Raw genomic sequence first — 19996 nt, forward strand, 5'->3', positions numbered from 1 at the left:
AAAGGAGAGTGACACAGAATAAATTATTGCCAAGATCAAATCCAGAAATGATGCCTACTGTGGTGGTTTGAATGATAATGGCCTCCCCAGGCTCATTACAGTTGATCCCCAGCAGGTTCAAGTGCTGGGGAGGGACTAGGAGACGCAGCCTTGGTGGAGGAGGAGTGCCATGCACAGTGGGGGATTTGGGGGGCTTTGGCAGGCTTCATGAATCTTACAAAATGCCCAGTGAATCCTCTGTTTCCTGTCTGCAGATGAGAACGTGAGCCCTCGCTGGTACTCAGTGCCACGACTGCCTGCTGCCATGTTTCCCTGCTGTGATGAAGACAGACTCTACTTCTCTGGAGCTGTGAGCCCCAATAAGCCTTTTCTTCCGTAAGTCCCATTGGCCATGGTGCTTTGTCACCACAATCGTGACACACCTACCTACTGGTGCTACCGTATTATTATATGTGTCAATATAACAGGCAAGTGAAAGAAATGAAAGAGAAGCATAGAATCTAAAAAGATGTCAAGTTACATCTATCTAGACAGGATATGATCGTTGAACATACAGGAAAACCATGGATTCAGGAAGATGGTGGGCTATTAACGAGAACCAAGCGTAAGCATCTCCATGGGATGAAGCTGAAACAGCTGGAGAATAGTTGCTCTTCAAGGAAGATGATGATGAGAGACCATTAAATTTGCAATGGACAAAAGACAGCCTTGTTTTTGAAGGGTTTAGAGAGCAGAACAGGAAAACGCCATTTAACACATGACATCTGGAGTGTGCAACTGAAAGCTGGGGCTGGTGTACAAGAAATAAAGAAAAAAAAAAAGAGCCTCAATACACACACACACATTTTAAGCTGTGAATAGAAATAATCTCATTAAAAGGAGGATTTGGAGAACAGAATAGAAAAGAAACTGTTCTGGCACATGGAAGCCACAGAAGTGCTGCAACAAAAGAAATGAGCAGAGGGAAAAAGAGAGAAAGGCCAGAGCGGGAAAACAAAAATAGCATGTTCTCAGTGTCAACCAAAACTGCGTTGTGATCAGACAAGGGTCTGGGAGCTTTTGTAACACAATGGCCCCAGAAAAGTCTCTCCTAGTTCCCACTTTCCGGTGCTGCGTAGTAGTGGTAACCATGTGGAAAGAGTCCTGAGTCCAGCCTGAGAAATCCAAGCTCTCAGGAAAAGTCTAGCTGTAGTCCATTGAGTGCTTGTCTGGAGCTAACTCCAAGGGAAAGATTTTGAGTCAGAGATGTGAACTGAACAGGGTGGGGAATCAGGTCATGAGAGACATAGCAATGTTTCCTGTGTGGGGCCGTCAATGATAGAAGCCAGCAAGGAGCTAAGGTGTAGGGGAGCAGCTGTCGGCAATTACACAGTCTGTGGCTGTGCAGCACTGCGACTTCCACCGACGAACAGACATCTGAAGGTAGGAGAGGCCGGAACCAGGCAGCGGAAACATGTCTGCTATTACCTCTCAAGAGGCAGTTACTGCTGTCTCTGCACACAAACCACATCTGTGGCTGCTAGGCAAGTACCACGAAAGAGAGGAAGCCAAATATTAAACAAATTTATTTTTACCAAGTGAAACACAATTAAGTGGTCACAAAAGGAAGAGCTGGGTTAGGCCAAAATCTTCCACAGCTGCCCATTTGACTGGCCTTAAAAGATCACAAACCTATTTTTTCTTTAATTTTTTATTTTTATTTTCCTCTTTTGTGTCTTATTTTGGAATACTTACATTTTTCTATATAAACTTAGACCAATCCATAAAAATATTTAGCTATAAGTTGTACTTATGCAACTTTTCCCTTTGTCTTTTATATTCCCCTCATTTTAATTCTGTTTTTAAAAAAAATTATTTATTTTTATTTCATGTGTTCTGCCTGCATGTATGTCTGTGTGAGGGTGTCAAATCCCCTGGAACTGGAGTAACAGTCATGAGCTACAACGTGGTGCTGGGCCCTCCAGAATTGCAGCCAGAGCTCCTAAATGCTGACCCATCTCCCGTACCCCGGTTTAAACTCCTTTCAACACCTAATTTCTGTATTCTTTTCTTCTTGCCTGTTTTTCTTTCTAAGACCCTTTTCATCACAAAGACCCAAGTGGCCATCAGTTTTGCAGCCTCCCTGCCTGCACTGCTTAAGAGCTGAAATTGGCAAATGGTGTTGCATCAAACTAAAAAAGTTCCCACATAGCAAAAGAAACATGAAATTGATGAGACAGGCTACATAACAAAAAAAAAAAAAAGGCTAAGCCAGATGTTCATCACCCAGGGATGTGAGGCCAGAAGATACAAAGAACTAAAGTAAATAAACAAATAAGCCTCAAGAGAAAAAAATAATTCAATCAACATGAGTGTGGTGTTTTGAATGGAAGCAGCCTCTAGAAGTTCATATGTTTGAATACTTGGTCTCCAGTTCGTGGCTTCTCAGGAAGGATTAGGAGGTGTGGCCTTGCTGGAAGAAGGATGTCACTGAGTGTGGGCTTTGAGGTTTCAAAAGACACCATTTTGCATTCCCTCTGTCTCCTCCTTGAGAATCAGGATGTGAGTTCTCAACTGTCCCTACCACCATGCCTCTGCTGCCATGGACTTTGACTCCCTGAAACTGCAAAACCAATTAAAATTGTATGTAAGTTGCCATGGTTGTGATGTTTTGTCCTAGCAACAGAAAAGTGACTAAGACAATGGACAAATGGATACAACAGTTTTCAAAAGGAGAACAGCTGTGAAAAGGTGTTCAGTAGCCAGAGCCGCCAGGGAAATGTCTATTACAACCACATTGAGATTTCATCAAGAACGGTCACCATCAAGAAAACCAGAACTGACATGATGCTGACAAAGATGGAAAGAAAAAGGAACCTTTACAGACCGTTGGTTAAAAAAGCAAATTAGTGTAGCCACTATGTAAATTAGTATAATGCTTCCTCAAAACCTAAAACGGAACCATCTTAGGACTCAGCTATACTACTGATGAGTAAACACTGGAAGAAATCAATGTCAGGATACAATAGAAAAAGCCATCTTAATAACTAGTCACTATAGCCAATGCATGGAATCAGCCTGGGTTCCATCAAGGTGTAAATGGATAAGAAAAATGTGGGTTGTGTGGGATGTGGGGTGTGTCTGTGTGTCTGTGTGTATGCATGTGTGCACACTCTCGCAGTTTTAAACCTGGAGTTGTTTTGCCAAGTATCATAAAAACAGGAACAGATATAATCTTAGCTCTCCATATCTTACACAGACTTAATTTAAATGCAGGAACTAAAGAGTTAACTGTAAAGTTTAGGGCAAAGAAAATATTAGTCATGCAAGAACTTTGCTTTCAAGTGTCAGTTCTAGAAACAAAATGAAAAAATGAAAGAAAACTTGCTATGAGTTTACAAAAGAGAGAATGATATCTTGCATTTAAATGTTTATTTTATTAAATATTACTAAAATATCTATTTATTAAATGCTCAGAAAAATTCTGAACTGATTTTTTTCTAGGCAAACATAAAATGCAGGTACAAAAGGTTTTTTTTTTTTTAATCTAAAGGGCTTACTGACATGCAGGGCTACTTTTGCAATTGTTTCTAGACTTTGCCCCATGTGAACTGTACATAAATTTTGTCATCGCTAAGACTGGGAGATAAGGTTGTCACTCAACATTTATCCTTTGCTAAAAATAATAAATTCTATTATAAATGATGAAATGAGGCATTTTAATATATAATTTGATATTATGCACATTGCAAACTTACCAAGATAAAACTAGTATTATCCATAAAAAAACAAAATTAAATTAGGTCTCAATGTTCATTGAATCATTAAATTCAAAATTTCTGACTAGACACACAGCCAAGCTCACACATACACACACACACAATATTATTATATTGAAGCTAAGCTTATAAGCTTTATAAATTAACCCTTCATAGATGCAGTGTTATAAAATGACAATATAAATTTTGCTTGGTCTTTATTGTTTTCAGATATGTTGGGTTGTTTTAATGAAGATATAAATTGACTGAGTCCAGCCTGGCATCATTAACCCCAAATGCAAGTCTTCTGTCCAGCCACCATTTCTGAACCACTATTTGCTTCCCCCTGATACTCCAGGCTGAGGGAGAAAGCACTGGCAAGCTCCACTGTTCTTCATGCGAGTAAATGACCCTTGTAAATCTAGTATATGCTGTCTACTAAAATACTTCAGAGTATAGCTTCTAACAAAAGAACCCAAGCTGTAATTTTGTTTTGCTGTTTTGTTTTGTTTTGTTTTGTTTTGTTTTGTTTTGTTTTGTTTTTGAGACAGGGTTTCTCTGTGTAGCCGTGGCTGTCCTGGACTCCCTTTGTAAACCAGACTGGCCTCGAACTCACAGCAATCTGCCTGCCTCTGCCTCCCAGAGTGCTAGGATTTCAGGTGAGCCCAAGCTGTAATTCTTTTGGACACTAGGGCATCACCCGTGGGACAGACAAAATGAAGTTTAGAATGAACTCACATGGACTCGGGTTAACTACTACTTCTACACTTCTTAGTTGCTTGAGTTTAGATTTATTGGCACTAACTCCATAACATCTGTCACACATACACCCACCAATGTGGTTTTCAGATCAACCAGATCAGCACTCATCCCAGGAATGAGGAACAGTTGAAACCAAACCACCAAATGGTTCATTTGTAGTGTCTTCAAAAAGGGCTTTCTGAGACCAGGAGGGAAGTTAGAAAACCCAAAGTGAACTCTTGCTGGGTGTGCTGGTTGCATGCTTGTAACCCCAGCACTTGGGAGGCTAAAGCAAAAGAACTTTGAGTTTGAGGCCAGCATGAGTTATATATCAAGACCCAAAACCAACAACAAAAATGGAATCTTTCAAGCCTGCCCTACCAAGGCAAGTCAGGTTGAGCAGATAAGGAGAGCTGTTTCCTATGCATGGTTACAGGTACTGACCTAGTACCTATAAGTGACTAGCTCTTTAACCTTGGCTCTTATTTGTATTCCATTGATGACATTTATTTCAGACACAAACATAATTTGAGAATGTTCACACCAAGTCTAGCATATCAGCCCCAATCCCTCAAAATTTAGGTTGGTCTAAAAACAAAGAGCGGGCATTGTTACCCTGTGGTGAGAGGAAGTATCTGGCCTGCCAAAGACTGTATTTTTTACAGTATGTTCTAAAACATGTTTATGTCTAGAAAGAAGCAAAAATAATTCATAAAATTATCTCTAATGTGAAGATGAGAAAGGGTTTCTTCAGTTTTGATCTTTTCTTGCCTCTCGTCCCCTAAGCCTTCCAAGTCTCAAGGAAGCTTTCTGGGGTTCCCTAGTCTTTATCCTTTTAACAGTAATGGTTTGTTTTTACGTGTAATGTGCTCCAGTGTACAAAATGATGTTTTAGAGAATTCCTTTACGATATACTAACGTATGTTGACGATATGCTAACAGTCAACAAGATTCATAGCAAGATTCATGATCCATGTTCAACTGATCTTATGACTGGAGAGTTATTGCTAACATAGATAAGGAAATGTTTATAGTCCATGCTATAAGATGACTTTTGTACTTTATTGTAGAAAGGAATCTTCATTTATGTGTTGTTCTTAGTTAGACTTTCTATTGCCAAAAAAGCAAGTTGGGGAGAAAAAGGTTTATTCAGCCTACACTTTGACATTGCTGTTCATCACCAAAGGAAGTTGGGACAGGAACTCAAACAGGGCAGGAACCTGGAGGCAGGAGCTGAGGCAGAGGCCATGGAGGGTGCTGCTTATTGGCTTGCTCCTCATGGCTCAATCAGCCTGTTTTCTTATAGAACCCAGGACCACCAGCCCAGGAATGGCCACACCCACACTGGATTGGGCCCTTCCCCATTGATCACTAGTTGAGAAAATGCCTTACAGCTGGATCTCATGGAGGCATTTCCTCAACTGAGGCTCTGATGACTCTAGCTTGTATCAAGTTGACACAAAACCAGCCAGTACACATTATTAATATTTGAAGATGAGTGTACTATTAATGGCTTGTATTCTCTTAGTTAACACCAGCCCGGGTATTGCCTGCAGCCTCACGGAGTGATACTAGCAGACAATAACTAGACTCAGTATTCCCAGAAGTTATTAAGCGCAAATATCCAGAGACTAAGTGAAGAGTATAACAGATGACAATAAGAGAACACATATTTTACAAGTTTCAGAAATGTGGCTGACCTCCTGACCAGAGGGGCAAGACTGAGCTCCACAGTAATTGAGTGCCTTTATTTCTATCCCGATAATTCCTGCTTCATGAAAGACAGTGTAAAACACTTGTACTCTAGTATGTTAGCCCATTGCCTTCTCAGATTGCCAGCTCTCTACTACAACACATTTGAAGATTTAATTTCTGTTTCTTCCCACAGCATTTGTGATGATGGGTACCGTGAGCTCTGATACTCTTGTAATAATTCCAAATAAATTATGGCCCCAATATACAAAGTGACCACATAGCACCAAGAGGCAAAACCATAAGGATTTCAAAAGCAGCCTCAGCTACATAAGTAGTTTGAAGCCAGTCTGAGATACGACACTGTATTTTTTACAAGGTAGGGTGGTGAACACCCAAATTAATAAAATTAGAAATGAGTAGGGGGTCTTAGTCACTGTTCTGTTGCTGTGAAGAAACCCAATGACCAAAGCAACTCTTCTGAGAGAAATAATTTCATTAGCGGCTTGAATGCCGTTTCAGAGAATTGGTCCAATATCATTGTGACAGTGTGCACAGCAAGGAGAGTATCTGAGAGCTAGAGGGAGACATGAGGCCTGGGCCTGGCATGAGCTTTTTAAGCCTCAGAGCCCACCCTTCCAACGTACACTTCCTCCAACAAGGCCATACCTCCTAATCCTTTTCAAATAGTGATGCTCCTTGATGAATGAGCATTCAAATACAAGAGCCTATAGGGTCATTTTTATTCATATCACCACAGAGGGAGACATGGCAATTGATACCAATGAAATTCAGATTCTTACAAAATGCTTTGAAAACCTATATCCTGAGAAGGCCACCCTCCAGGGGGGGAAGTGACCAAAGAACAGACAACAGAGTCCATGTCAGAGACAATCCCTGTCCCCATTACTAGGGAATCCACATGAAGACTGAGCTGCCTATGAGCTACATCTGAGCAGGGGTCTGGGTCTTCTCCATGCATGGTCCTTGGTTGGTGCATCAATCTTTGCAGGCACCCGTGGACCCAGAATTGTTGGCTTTTTTTAGTCTCCCTATGGAGCTCCTGTCCTCTCTGGGTCCTTCTATCCCCTCCCCTGCCCTTCTTCCATAAGATTCCCCGTGCTCTGCCCAAAGTTTGGCTGTGGATCTCTGCATCTGCTTGTATCTGTTGCTGGGTGGAGACTTTCAGGGGACGACTATGATGGGCTTCCATCCTGTTCCTTCCCTTCTGCCACTTCTGGCATCTATCCTGTTTGCTCTTCTGAATGAGAATTAAGCATCCTCCCTAGGGTCCTCCTTGTTATTTAGCTTCTTTAGGTTATCCTGTGTTATATGGCTAACATCCACTTATAAGTGAGTGTGTAATTTGTGTATCTTTCTGCTTCTGGGTTACCTCATTCAGGATGATCTTTACTAGCTCCATTCATTTGCCTACAAATTTCATGATTTCCTTGTTTTTAATAGCTGAGTAGTATTCCATTGTGTAAATGTACCACGATTTCTGTATCCATTCTTTGGCTGAGGGACATCTAGGTTGTTTCCAGTTTCTGGTTATTACAAATAAAGATGCTATGAACATAGTTGAGCAGATAGATGTCCTTGTTGTATGGTAGAACATCTTTTGGGTATATGCCCAACAGTGGTATAGCTGGGTCTTGAGGTAGAACTATCCCCAGTTTTCTGAGAAAACACCCAGATTTATTTCCAAAGTGGTTGTACAAATTTGCACTCCCACCAGCAATGGAGGAAGGTTCCCTTTTCTCCACATCCTCTCCAGCATGTGTTGTCACTTGAGTTTTTTATCTTAGCCATTCTGATGGATGTAAAATGGAATCTCAAAATCATTTTGATTTGCATTTCCCTGATGGCTAAGAACATTGAGCATTTCAAGTGTTTCTCTGCCATTTGATGTTCCTCTATTGAGAATTCTGTTTAGCTCTGTACCCCATTTTTAATTGGATTATTTGGTTTGTTGGTGTTTAATTTCTTGAGCTCTTTATATATTCTGGATATTAGCTCTCTATTGGATGTAGGGTTGGTAAAGATATTTTGAAAATATCTGTAGGCTGCCATTTTGTTCTGATGACAGTGTCCTTTGCTTTACAGAAGCTTTTCAGTTTCATGAGGTCTCAATTATTTATTGTTGATCTTAGAGCCTGAGCTGTTGGTGTTCTGTTCAGGAAGTTGTCGCCTGTGCCAATGAGTTCAAGGCTCTTCCCCACTTTTTCTGCTGACAGATTTAATATGTCTGCTTTTATACTGAGGTCTTTGACCCACTTGGGTTTTAATTTTGTGCAGGGACAAAACAAGGCTGCCCACTCTCTCTGTATCTCTTCACCATAGCACTTGAAGTTCTAGCTAGAGCAACTAAAGGAGACAACTAAAGGAGATCAAGGGGATACAAATCGGAAAGGAAGACGTAAAAGTAGCACTATTCGCAGATGATATGAGAGTATACATGAAGAAGCTTTTCAATTTCATGAGAGTCTATTTGTTAATTATTTAGCTTAGTGCCTATGCTATTGGTGCTCTGTTCAGAAAGTCTTCTCCTGTCCCAATGAGTTCCAGGCTATTCCCCATTTTTTCTTCTATCAGCGTCATTGTATCTTGTTTTACGTTGAAGTATTTGATCCATTTGGAGTTGAGATTTGGTCAGAGTGATTAAGTATGGATATATTTGGATTCTTCTATGTTGGGAGCCGCTGCGTGAATGTTTCGCCGGCAGAAACGCACGCGACCACAGGAATCCTTCCGCAGTAAACTTTATTAGTCACGCGATGAAGAGGGGAGAGAGGCCTCCCGGCCACCTCGTGGGCGCGGGCGGCTTCCCGAGGGCCGCGGCCCCGGGCGGGAAAACGGGGAAGGAAGAGAGCGAAGGAGAGGGCAGGCCCCAGAGTAGCGCTGTTTATATAAGCCCGGGTTGCACCTGAGTGACGTGTCAATACCCTGATTGGCTGCTCACTCTTACCGGCGTGCCTACGCAATTCTTAGCATGCTTACGCAATCTTTAGCGTGTATACGCATCTACGCATGCACCCTGGAGGTTTATAGTTTTGAGGGCGAGATGTCAGCGCCAGCTAGTGGCATCTGAGTCTCGGCTCTCCACACTTCTACAAACAGACGTTCAGTTAGACTGGCACAATTTATTTAAGATGTTGTTATTTTTTATCCAGTGTATGTTTCTGGCTTACCAAACATCAGGTGTCCATAGGTGTATGAATTTATGTTTGGGTTTTTAATCAGACCCTTTGATCAATGTGGCTTTTTTTGTGCCAAATCTTGGTTCTTGTTGTTGTTTTGGGGTTTTTTGTTTGTTTTTTTGTTTGTTTGTTTGTTCTCTTGTGGTGATGACTTATTTCCATATATATATATATAACATATAATAAAATATATGATATGATATGATATGATATGATATGATATGATATATAAAATCATCTTGACAGTAATTTTTCTTCCCTCCTCTCTCCCCAGGCCTTTATTAATATAGTTCCATAGAACAATTTGAGGTCAGAGATGGTGATACCTCCAGCAGTTCTTGTATTAGGATTGTTTCAGCTATCTTAGTGTTTTTGTGTTTCTATCAAAAGCTAAAAATTTTCCTTCCAAGATATGTGGAGAATTGTGTTGGAATTTTGATTGGGATTGCATTCAATCTGTAGATCACATTTGGTTGGACAGCCATTTTTACTGTTAGTCCTATCAACTCATGAACATGATGGATATCCTTCCATCTCCTGATATATTTTTCAATTTGATTCTTCAATGTCTTAAAGTTTTTATAATACAAGTCTTTTTCAGAGAAATTTATTCCAGCAACATGGCTACTCTAGCAATGGATCACATCCAAACTCTTAGGTCTGTGTGACACAACTTGAATACAGACACACCTTTTGCACATACCTTTAATCCCAAACAATAATGTTCAATTGAAGAGTAGACAAAGTGATGAATTGGAGAAAGATTTGACAGCGTGAGTCAGAGATGGGATAAGCCCAAATCTCAGACAGGAAAGAAAGTCTAATTAAGAGCAGCGCAGGGAGAGAGAGTTGACCTCAGTGCATTTCAGCTGGGTGCAATGAAGAGGTCACGCAGTCGATGCACTCAGTGCAGTGTGGAGGCAGTATTTTCAAGCAGAGCAATTCAGTGAGAATCCAAGGGAAGCCAGTTTGAATCAGTCAGCACTACAAAGAGGAGGAGGAGAAAGGTGGAAGGAGGAAAGCAGAAGAGGTGAAAAAGGAAGAAAAAGAAGAGGAAGAGGAGAAGAAGGGGGAAGAGGAAGGACAGCAGAAAGATAGTGGAGCCCGACAAATGAGACCTTTCAAGAAAGTCTGGCTGTTAGACAAGGAGTCCCAGAGGCACTCAATTGTTGTCTTTAAGGAGCAAGCGGCTATGTTGTGAAGAAGACAAGGTTCTGATGATAAGCAGTAAACCAATAAAAGACCATACGACTAAAATGAGACACACAGGCCAAGCCAACTCCTTGTCTGTCCCCTTGTAAGCCCCTGAGCAGAAGACCCAGTTAAGATGGGGCCTACCCTGGGTTTTTCATTTCCATGTGAAGTTGAGCCTGTGGTTCTGGGGTGTAGGAAAGCAAGTACAGCAAGCTACAGAGAGCGACTCGGTGAGTAGCACCCCTCTCTTGGTTTCTGCTTCCATTCCTACCTCTGAGTCCCTGTTTGAGCTCTTTCCCTGGCTGCCTTGATGTTGCACCTTTTCCTCTCCATGTTGCTTTTGGTCAGTGCTTTATCACAGCAACAAAGAAGTTAGGACAATGGAGGTAGAAAGGCCAGAAGAGCAAACGCCAGCTGCAAGACAGGAAACAAGCCCCAGAGACGTCTGCTTTCGCAGTCATACTTACGTTATATCTTACTTTACAAAACACTTCTTATTTCCATCTGACTCTGGGTTAGATATAGTCAGGATTTACTAAATATTGCATTTGCTACTGGCAGGAATTCCCTTTGCTTTTTACACGGACCACCAGAAAGTAAGTGTGTTCCTTCTAGCCTGTCGAATTGGAAGGAAATCTAAAGATATTTAGGCCTAGGCACCATCTCTTTCTACAACAAACTATTCTAAAAAGAGAAAGTACCAAGACAGCATAGATAAGTCATACAGCATCTGGTAGCACATGTGGATAAAAGCAGCTCCTTTTCCATCATTCACACAAAACACCCCTTCCACCTCAAAGGAGCAAGTCTTCATTCTGAGCCACATATGAGCGCCATGTTCAAACCACCCCAGATAGTGTGTTCTGATTTAGAAATGGCTTCATGGGATTTCTACAGTAACAGAACCAAAAATAAAAAGCTGATGGAAACATCAGCTAGGCAGGTTACATCCAATAGCTCTGCTGTATGCCTCAGATGTTCTCTGACAGCATTCTAGCCTTTAGGTTGGTGGCAGCACACGACCTTAGGATGTGAAATAAGTACAAAGATGGGCAATGAAGGCTGATAGGAAAGAGAAATGTAGAACAACAGAATTCCACTCTAACCTGTAACATTCCTACTGTCCACAGTGACACTTCTAAGCCGTCAGCCTTGTGGACTCTCTCACATACATGCAACTGTTTTCTGGTATCTTGGTTGCACAGCCAGAGGAGACCCAGATAGCTGCTTCAAGGATGAGGGATCAGGGGGCCTTCCTGATGGAGAATCAGTCATCCTTGTGCATGACTCTTCTCTTAGTGCTGCATGACACGCTATGGCTCTGGCTGGAAAGAAACACAAGCAATCCCAAGCTTTTTGCCACTGCCCACTTCAGGTGAGGAAAATGGTGCCCAGAAAAGAACTGAATTACTTGCCCAAGGTCAAATGACCATGTGACTTCACAGCCGCCTTATATTTCAGAAGTGATGACTGATGAAAAGTAGGCTTTAAAAATAACGGTACAGCAGAAGTCAGAGGCCTGGAAACACACTGGTGACTCACTGCAATGAACATTTGCATGTAAAGATGTGTGGACATGCTGCAGTGGGAGGGGGCTCCCTTCTCTGAAGAGTTGGGGAGGGAAGACAGGGAGGCAGGGAGGGAGGGTGGGACTGGGAAGAGGTGGGGGAGGAGGCTACAACCAATAGATGTGTGGACAAAAAGGTATATATGTGACACACACAGCTTCCATGGAGAGACGTTTTGTTTGGTTGATTGGTTTTGTTTGTTGTTTGTTTTCTTTTGGCGGAGAAGTTGCAAGGTCTGAGGGCAGGTATGGAGTGATGGAGAGATTCACCAACAATCAACAGTGTTAAAAAAACATAAGTATTGACATCAGAATAAGATAACTCAAAGAGTCAAGACAACCTAAACTCTACTGGTGACTAAAACTGTTCTTTTCAGAAAGAATTGTTGACTGTAGTATCTTTGCTCAAAATAAGGAAAGAGAAAAAGAAAGAAAAGAGCAAAAAGAAAAATAAATGCATATTGTTATGGCCCAGTACCTAGGCAGACTGGCTCTTTAGCAACTGGAACCACTACATTGTATGAAACTGCCAGCTTTGTTCAAAATCAAAGATGGAGGGTGAGCCTGCAAAAGGCACTTTGCTTCCAATAGACTAGCTAAAGAGTCAAGAGAGAAGGGCTCAGGTGAGCAATCCCTCAAAACTCACCTGAAGAACAGTTACATGCACAACTCTTTCCTGAAACACAGACCTTGAGAGACCTAAAAGCCAGAACTAGGCAGGCCCTTGTCCAAAAAGCTTGCCTCACAAATGAGTACAGAGAAGAAAGGTGAACCATGCCTGTGTGCTTACAAAAGCCTCAATAATGAAGGAAGTGTCTTCTCCTACTTCCGATGTCTATCCTGTTTGCCTTTCTGAAAGAGGATTAAGCATCTTCCCCAGGGTCCTCCTTGTTGTTTAGCTTCTTTAGGACTATAGATTTTAGTATGTTTATCCTATATTATATTATACAGCTAAAATCCACTTCTAAGTGAGTATATACCCTTTGTGTCAGCTCTGTCTCAATGTGTGGTCCCTAGAAAGGGGAGCAGGAGCTGTCTCTGACATTAACTCAGCTCTAATATGAACTCATGGCCAGCCCTTTCATCAACTCCTCCTTGGGGGGCAGCCTTGCCAGGCCACAGAGGAAGACAATGCAGCCAGTCCTGATGAGACCTGATAGGCTAGGTAGGGTCAGATGGAAGGGGAGGAGATCCTCCCCTATCAGTGGGTTAGCGGAGGGGCATAGGGGGAGAAGAGGGAGGGAGGGTGAGATTGGGAGAAGATGAGAGAGGGGGCTACAGCTGGAATACAAAGTGAATAAATTATAACAAATAATAAATAAATGAAAAAATAAATAATAAGAGGGAGCCCAGATGCCAGCTTATAGAATGTTAGTTTCCCCTCTGGAAACAACAGCAGAGAAACACATAGGTAAATGACAAGTAGCCACGGTCCTTAGGAACAGGATGACAGGAAGGACCCTGGTGAACTGCGTGCCCTGCCTTGAGCAGCCAGGGCTACTCAGTTCTGATCCCTTTGATCAGTTACGCGAGATGCGAACTCAGCGTTGCCATACTTTCTGTGTATTTTTATTTACAGTACAGATTTGGGGTTGAGATGGCCCAGGGTTTTAAGGACGACAAATAGAACTGCTGTGGGGGCTGAGCACGACAATCTACAGCTTTAATCTCAGCGCTTGGAAAGCAGAGGCAGGCAGATCTCTGTGAGTGTGAGGCCAGAGTTGTCTACAAAGAGAGTTCCAGAGCAGTTGGTGCTACCTCGTGAGATGCTGTCTGAACTGGAACACTCCGGGGCCCCTTAGCCTACGGAACAAGGGGCTAAGAGGAAGAAGGCCTCTGAACATCTTCACCTCAGCTGTCACTCAGTTGTGACTAGAGACTATTCGTTATGTTATTTAAAAATGCACCATATATACTGCATATTACATATCACCTAATATGTATCACGCATTGTGCTACACGTTACACGTTATATATAATATTGTATATTGTCGATAATATATGGAGCAGATGGGGTATGAAGGGGTATGATCAAATTTATATAAACATATCCTTAGGAAGCCGCTACTGTGTACAGTATACATACACAGCAGCTGCAGCATGTCCAGCGCCATGATGGCTAACCAACTATGTCCAGCGCCGTGATGGCTAACCAACTATGTCCAGCGCCGTGATGGCTAACCAACTATGTCCAGCGCGGTGATGGCTAATCTCTTTCATCATCTGACTGGAATTAGTCACCTGCGGCACATCTTTGAGGGGAAATCCACCCTGAATGTGGACAGAGCCATCCCATAAATTGGAGTCCTAAAGAGAAGAGGGAAAAGGAGAAAGTCAGCTGAATGCTAACATCTTCCTCTTTCTCCTTCCTGATACCCTGAGGTGTGAGGGATCCCTGAGGAGGTGTGAGGAATTCCAGTAACATGCTCTATGCCAGGATGGACCGTACGCCCTCAAACTGTGAGCCAAAAGAAAAACACGAAATCTTTCCAACCACAAGTTGCTTTTATCGGGCATATGGTAATAGTAATGAGAACAGCTTCTTTTTTTAATTGTTTTCACAATTTTTTCATTATATATTCTGATTGAAGCTCCCTCCCTCAATTCCTCCCACTCCCACCCTCCCTCCCTCTTCCTCCGTATCCCCTTCCCCTAATCCACTGAAAGGGGAGTTCACCATTGCCATTGGCCCATAGCTTGTTAAGTCTCATCAGGACTGCCTGTATCCTCTTCCTCTGTGGCCTGGCAAGGCCACGTCGCCAGGAGAAAGTGATCAAAGAGCAGGCAACCAAGTTCATGTCAGAGACAGCCCCTGCTCCCCTCCCTCGGAGATCCACATGGAGACTGGGCTGCCAGTCAGCCACATCTGAACAGAGAGTCTAGGTCCTCTCTGAGCATGGTCCTCAGTTGCTGCATCAGTCTCTGTATGAGCCCCTGGGCTCAGATCCTTTAGCTTTGGTGGTCTCCTTGTGGGGCTCCTGTCCCCTCCATGTTCCTTCCTCCTCATACCCCTCTTCTTTTGTAAAACTCCTATGCTCTGCCCAAAGTTTGGCCCTGAGTCTCAGCATCTGCTTCAATCCCCTGTTGGATGGAACTTTTCAGAGGACCCTCTATAGCAGAGTCCTATCCTGTTTCCTCTCTTCCACCACTTCTGGTGTCTATCCTGTGTGACATTCTGAATGAGGACCCTCTAGGGTCCTCCTTAGTGTTTAGCTTCTTTAGGTCTGTTGGCTATCCTGTATTATACAGCTAATATCCACTTATAAGTCAGTATACACCATGCCTGCCTTTCTGTTTCTGGGTTACCTCACTCAAGATGATCTTTTCTAGTTCCATCCATTTGCCTGCAAATTTCATGATTTCCTTGTTTTTAATAGCTGAATAGTATTCCATTGTGTACATGTGCCACAATTTCTGTATCCATTCCTCCACTGAGGGACATCTAGGTTGTTTCCAGATTCTGACTATTACAAATAAAGCTGATATGAACATAGTTGAGTAAATGCCTTTATTGAATATATATCCAGGTATATATCCAGGGTATATATCCAGGAGTGGTATAGCTGGATCTTGAGATAGTGTTATTCCCAATTTTCTAAGAAAGTGCCAGACTGATTTCCAAGATCAGTTTCTAATAAAAGTAGCTCAAAGAAAAAGACCAGTGTTCCTTGCAGAACAAGAACAGAAGTCGTGGGGTTTCCTCCACACCTTCCACAGGCTAAGCAGGGTTGCAGAAACTAGGAGAGCACATGATGGGTGCTTGCATTCAGCCTTGATGCATAGGGGTTTTGCCACCTTTCACTCAGCTCCTCCTGTCCTGAGACCTGGGCAGCCTGGACTGACCAGAGCCTTTTCAGAGACAGGAAACCATCCTGTGCCCTGGAGTCTGCCTCTGCTGACCTCCACCCAACCACTTTGTTTCTGTTTCCTGCACTAATGTTCCTAATGGGCTCCAATGTTTCTTTTAATATATATAAACTGCCATTTCAGAACCACCGAGTGCAAAGGTCTCATCCTCTACCTGTCCTGTGTCCTACGTAGTGGACACTTCCTTGGCAGTATACCAGAATGATGAAGGGTAAGGACCATGTGCTGGAATGATGAAGGATGAAGGATGTGCAGGCTCATAGGTTGAATCCACACTGTATCACTTTTGAAGTGAGGCCAGGGACAACTTTTGAACTGTCTTGCATCTCTACTTTCCCATGGGGGAGACGGGAGCAACAGTAATAGCACATGAAAAATACTCAATAAAATACTGATCGATATTACAAGGGACACCAAGTGGCCACTAACTCAGCACAAAGAAAGACCCTGATTCGGGTTTGCTGAGCATCACTGCCTAGGGTGAGCTAACAAGAAATGCAGTTGTTTGTTTCTCAGAACTGCCTTCTCCATCTTCATCCTAACCCTGGCCAGGGCTCAGCCTTGCGGTTTCAAAGCATAAATTTCCTGGGAAATTTTTTCAACTTCTTTTATCTCATCCTCAACACCATTTCAGTCCTCACTTCATCCAGTACTAGAGTCGTGACACTAGACACACGCCAATCGATACACCTGCTTTGCCCCCACCCCGTCCCTGCCGCCGAATGTCTGGCAACTGTTATGGCTTCCCGCCCGAGGGTTGTGATTTTCTGTGGCATTAAGTACCGCATTTCTTTGCAGGGGCAAGGTATGAGTGGAACGTATTTTCATTCTTAAACGCCTCTTTCCAGTGTGCTACAACTCGTTCTGTGACCCCACACATTTCCCCTCTCTAATTCATGTCATCTTCTTCTGTGTGTGACGGTTTGAATGAGAGTGGCTACCATAGACTCATAGCGTTTAGTGCTTAGTCAACAGGGAGTGGGACTCGTTGAGAATAATTAGGAAGTATGGCCTTTTGGGAAGAACTGTGTCACTTGGGTGTGGGTTTTGGTATTTTAAAACCTCGCCCCAGGATATCTCTCTCTCTCTCTCTCTCTCTGTGTGTGTGTGTGTGTGTGTGTGTGTCTGTCTGTCTGTCTGTCTGTCTGTCTGTCTGTACCTGTCACTGTGTGTGAGTATGTCTGTATGTCTTTGTCTCCTTCTCTGTGTCTGTCTGTCTTTCTCTCTCTTTCTCTCTCTCCCTCCCTCTCTCTCTCCACCTGCTGCCTGCAGACCAGGATTGTAAAGTTCCCAGCCACTGCGCCAGCACCATGCCTGTCTGCTTCTGTACGACAATCATGGACTCGCCCTCAAAACTGTAATCAAGCTCCCCAAATCAATGTTTCCGATGAGTTGCCTGGGTGTCTATTCACAGAGATAGAGCATACACAATTGTGTTTTTACACATACATAACTACTGAGTCCAACAGAAGGCTAACTACCTGGACATGAGCTGTCCGGGGGTCTTGTCCCTGTGGATAAGTGATGGGCATCAACTGCCTGTAGTTCTTCAGCCAGTGGCAGGAGCGCCTTTCCCTGTTCCTGCTGCAGTGTTCACGGCTGCAGTCTTCTGCACGTATTGAAGGGCTCTGTTCCTGCATCAACGCATTGCTAACATTCTTACTTGTGGTTTTCTGTTGATCGAGACCTGACTGTGTGTTCTAGAGCATGCAACTGGCCAGGATCTGTGTGACCATTCTGTCTCTGGTCCTCATATTTCTTTCAGCTCACAAAATGTCACCAAAGGCTCCTTCGGTTGTAGGTTCAAACTTATTACAGCTCATTCTCTGTGCTCCTGTGTTTTCCTGCCTTGCTAACCAGTGTGCAGACATCATAGCTTATTCATGAGCACTTGAAACAGCAACTAAGTCAGCAAACCCTCAAGCTGCTGCCCCAGAGCTCTATGGGACACTCCTGAGTGTAATGAATACAAAGAAAACCTTCCTCAGGGAATTCCAGGACTCCAGAGTGGAGCCGTGATGAAGAGTTTGGCCTGGCCAGCAAGTATGGCTCAGGAGTAGACACTGCCCATTACACTCGACAGCCGTCTGCTCTGCCTGCAGCCTCACCTGGCTAACATTCCTCAGCGTGCCTCAATCTGGATTCATTTTATTCTGGCTTCTCATGGTTTTCTTTGAGAAAGCAGTAGTCTGAAAGTAGCATGCCTGGATCCCTCTAGACAGAAGAGGAAGAACGTTGTGTGTGTCTTTGAGATCACTTCTTATATTAGCACTGTTTATCTTCACTGTGATGAAAAGTTCCTTAGCAAACTACAAAAGTTCTCCTTGTAGCTGTTGTATAAATGACAGTAAAACAATTCCTTATTTTTTTCACGGATTCTTGTTCTTGGGGCAATCAGTCTATTCTGTGACTGGGTGCTGCTGCAATTAGACAGTCTGCTTCTGAGTCCCCAGGTCTCATTTTATCATCAAATCTTCAGAATACAGTGTGTTGAGGATACAAAAGCCCTGGAAACATTTGTGCCTCACACATTGGCAACTTGGCTGTAGGCTGGAGAACCAGGCTTTACCTTGAAAATTGGTTTGTTTGGGGTTCTTTTGGTCTGGGAAGAGTTGGTTTTTGTTTTTGTTTTTTCGAGACAGAGTCTCTCTGTATAGCCCTGGCTCTCCTGGACTGGCTATGTAGGTCTTGAACTCACAGAAATACTCCTGGTTCTGCTTCCCAAGTGCTGGTATTAAAGGCATGTACTACCACGCTCAGTCCTAAAAATTGGTATTTAGTTTTCAATCAGATCAGTGTGAACTCTAGAAATATTTAAGACTTATCTCAATTTAACATTGTAATTTCAGTGTTTATTTCAAAATAAAACATATCCTGGGCTCTCTTCTCTATCCCAGCAAGATGCCGAAGGAAAGAAGGCCAAGGGGAAGAAGGTGGCCCCAGGCCCCACCGTCGTGAAGAAACAGGAGGCCAAAAAGATGGTCAATCCTTTGTTTGAGAAAAAGCCCAAGAACTTGCACTGGGAAGGAAATTCAGCCCAAAAGAGATCTCATGTGCTTTGTCAAATGGTCCTGCTACACTAGGCTGCAGCAGCAAAGGGCCATCCTCTATAAGCGGCTCAAGTACCTCCCGACATTAACCAGCTCACCCAGGCCCTGGGCCGCCAAACAGCTACCCAGCTGCTTCAGCTTGCCCACAAGTACAGGCCAGAGACAAAGCAGGAGAAAAAACAGGGGCCACTGGCCAGCGCTGAGAAGAAAGCTGCTGGGGAAGGGGACATCGCAACTACGAGAGCACCTGTCCTTCGAGCAGGTGTCAATACAGTCACCACCTTGGTGGAGAGCAAGAAGGCTCAGCTGCCCATGAAGTAGACCCCATTGAGCTGGTGGTTTTCCTGCCTGCCCTGTGTGGAAAGATGGGGTCCCTACCACATCATCAAGGGAGAGGCCAGGCCGGGCGGCTGGTCCACAGGAAGACCTGCACCACCGTTGCTTCACACAGGTTAACTCGGAAGACAAGGGTGCTCTGGCCAAGCTGGTGGAGGCTATCAGGGCCAGTTACAACAACAGATACAATGAGAGCCACTGCCACTGGGGAGGCCACGTCTTGGGTCCTAAATCTGTGTGAAGCTGGCAAAGGCAAAGGCTAAAGAACTCGCTACTAAACTGGGTTAAATGTACACTACTAAGTTCTCTGTACATAAATATAATTACAAAATTGCCAAAAAAAACATGTCCTGGAAACCATTTATTAATAGTTCACATGTTTATTACATGGTTGGAGACCATGGCCATTTCAAGATTATTCCAATTTTCTCTGACTTTTGCTTTGTTTAAATGGTCCATCCTCTTGCAGGGTGGATTTTAAAACAACCAACACTTCCACAATTGTGTTAACATTGGTAAAAAGTAGTGTCAAGAGTTCAGGATTATTTGGTACCGGTGGTTATTCACCCTCAAAGAACCCACGTGGAGAGAGGGACCACTGTAAGACACTAA

The 19996-nt window shown here is 43.3% G+C and overlaps 1 pseudogene; it reads left to right on the top strand.

The window, feature by feature from the left end:
• Window positions 1-19625, top strand: part of LOC110559669 (large ribosomal subunit protein eL8-like) — a 30874-nt pseudogene extending 11249 nt beyond the window's left edge.
• The last annotated feature ends 371 nt before the right edge of the window (window positions 19626-19996 follow it).

This window comes from Meriones unguiculatus, chromosome 1, assembly GCF_030254825.1.
Source record: "Meriones unguiculatus strain TT.TT164.6M chromosome 1, Bangor_MerUng_6.1, whole genome shotgun sequence".
Classification (NCBI taxonomy): domain Eukaryota; kingdom Metazoa; phylum Chordata; class Mammalia; order Rodentia; family Muridae; genus Meriones; species Meriones unguiculatus.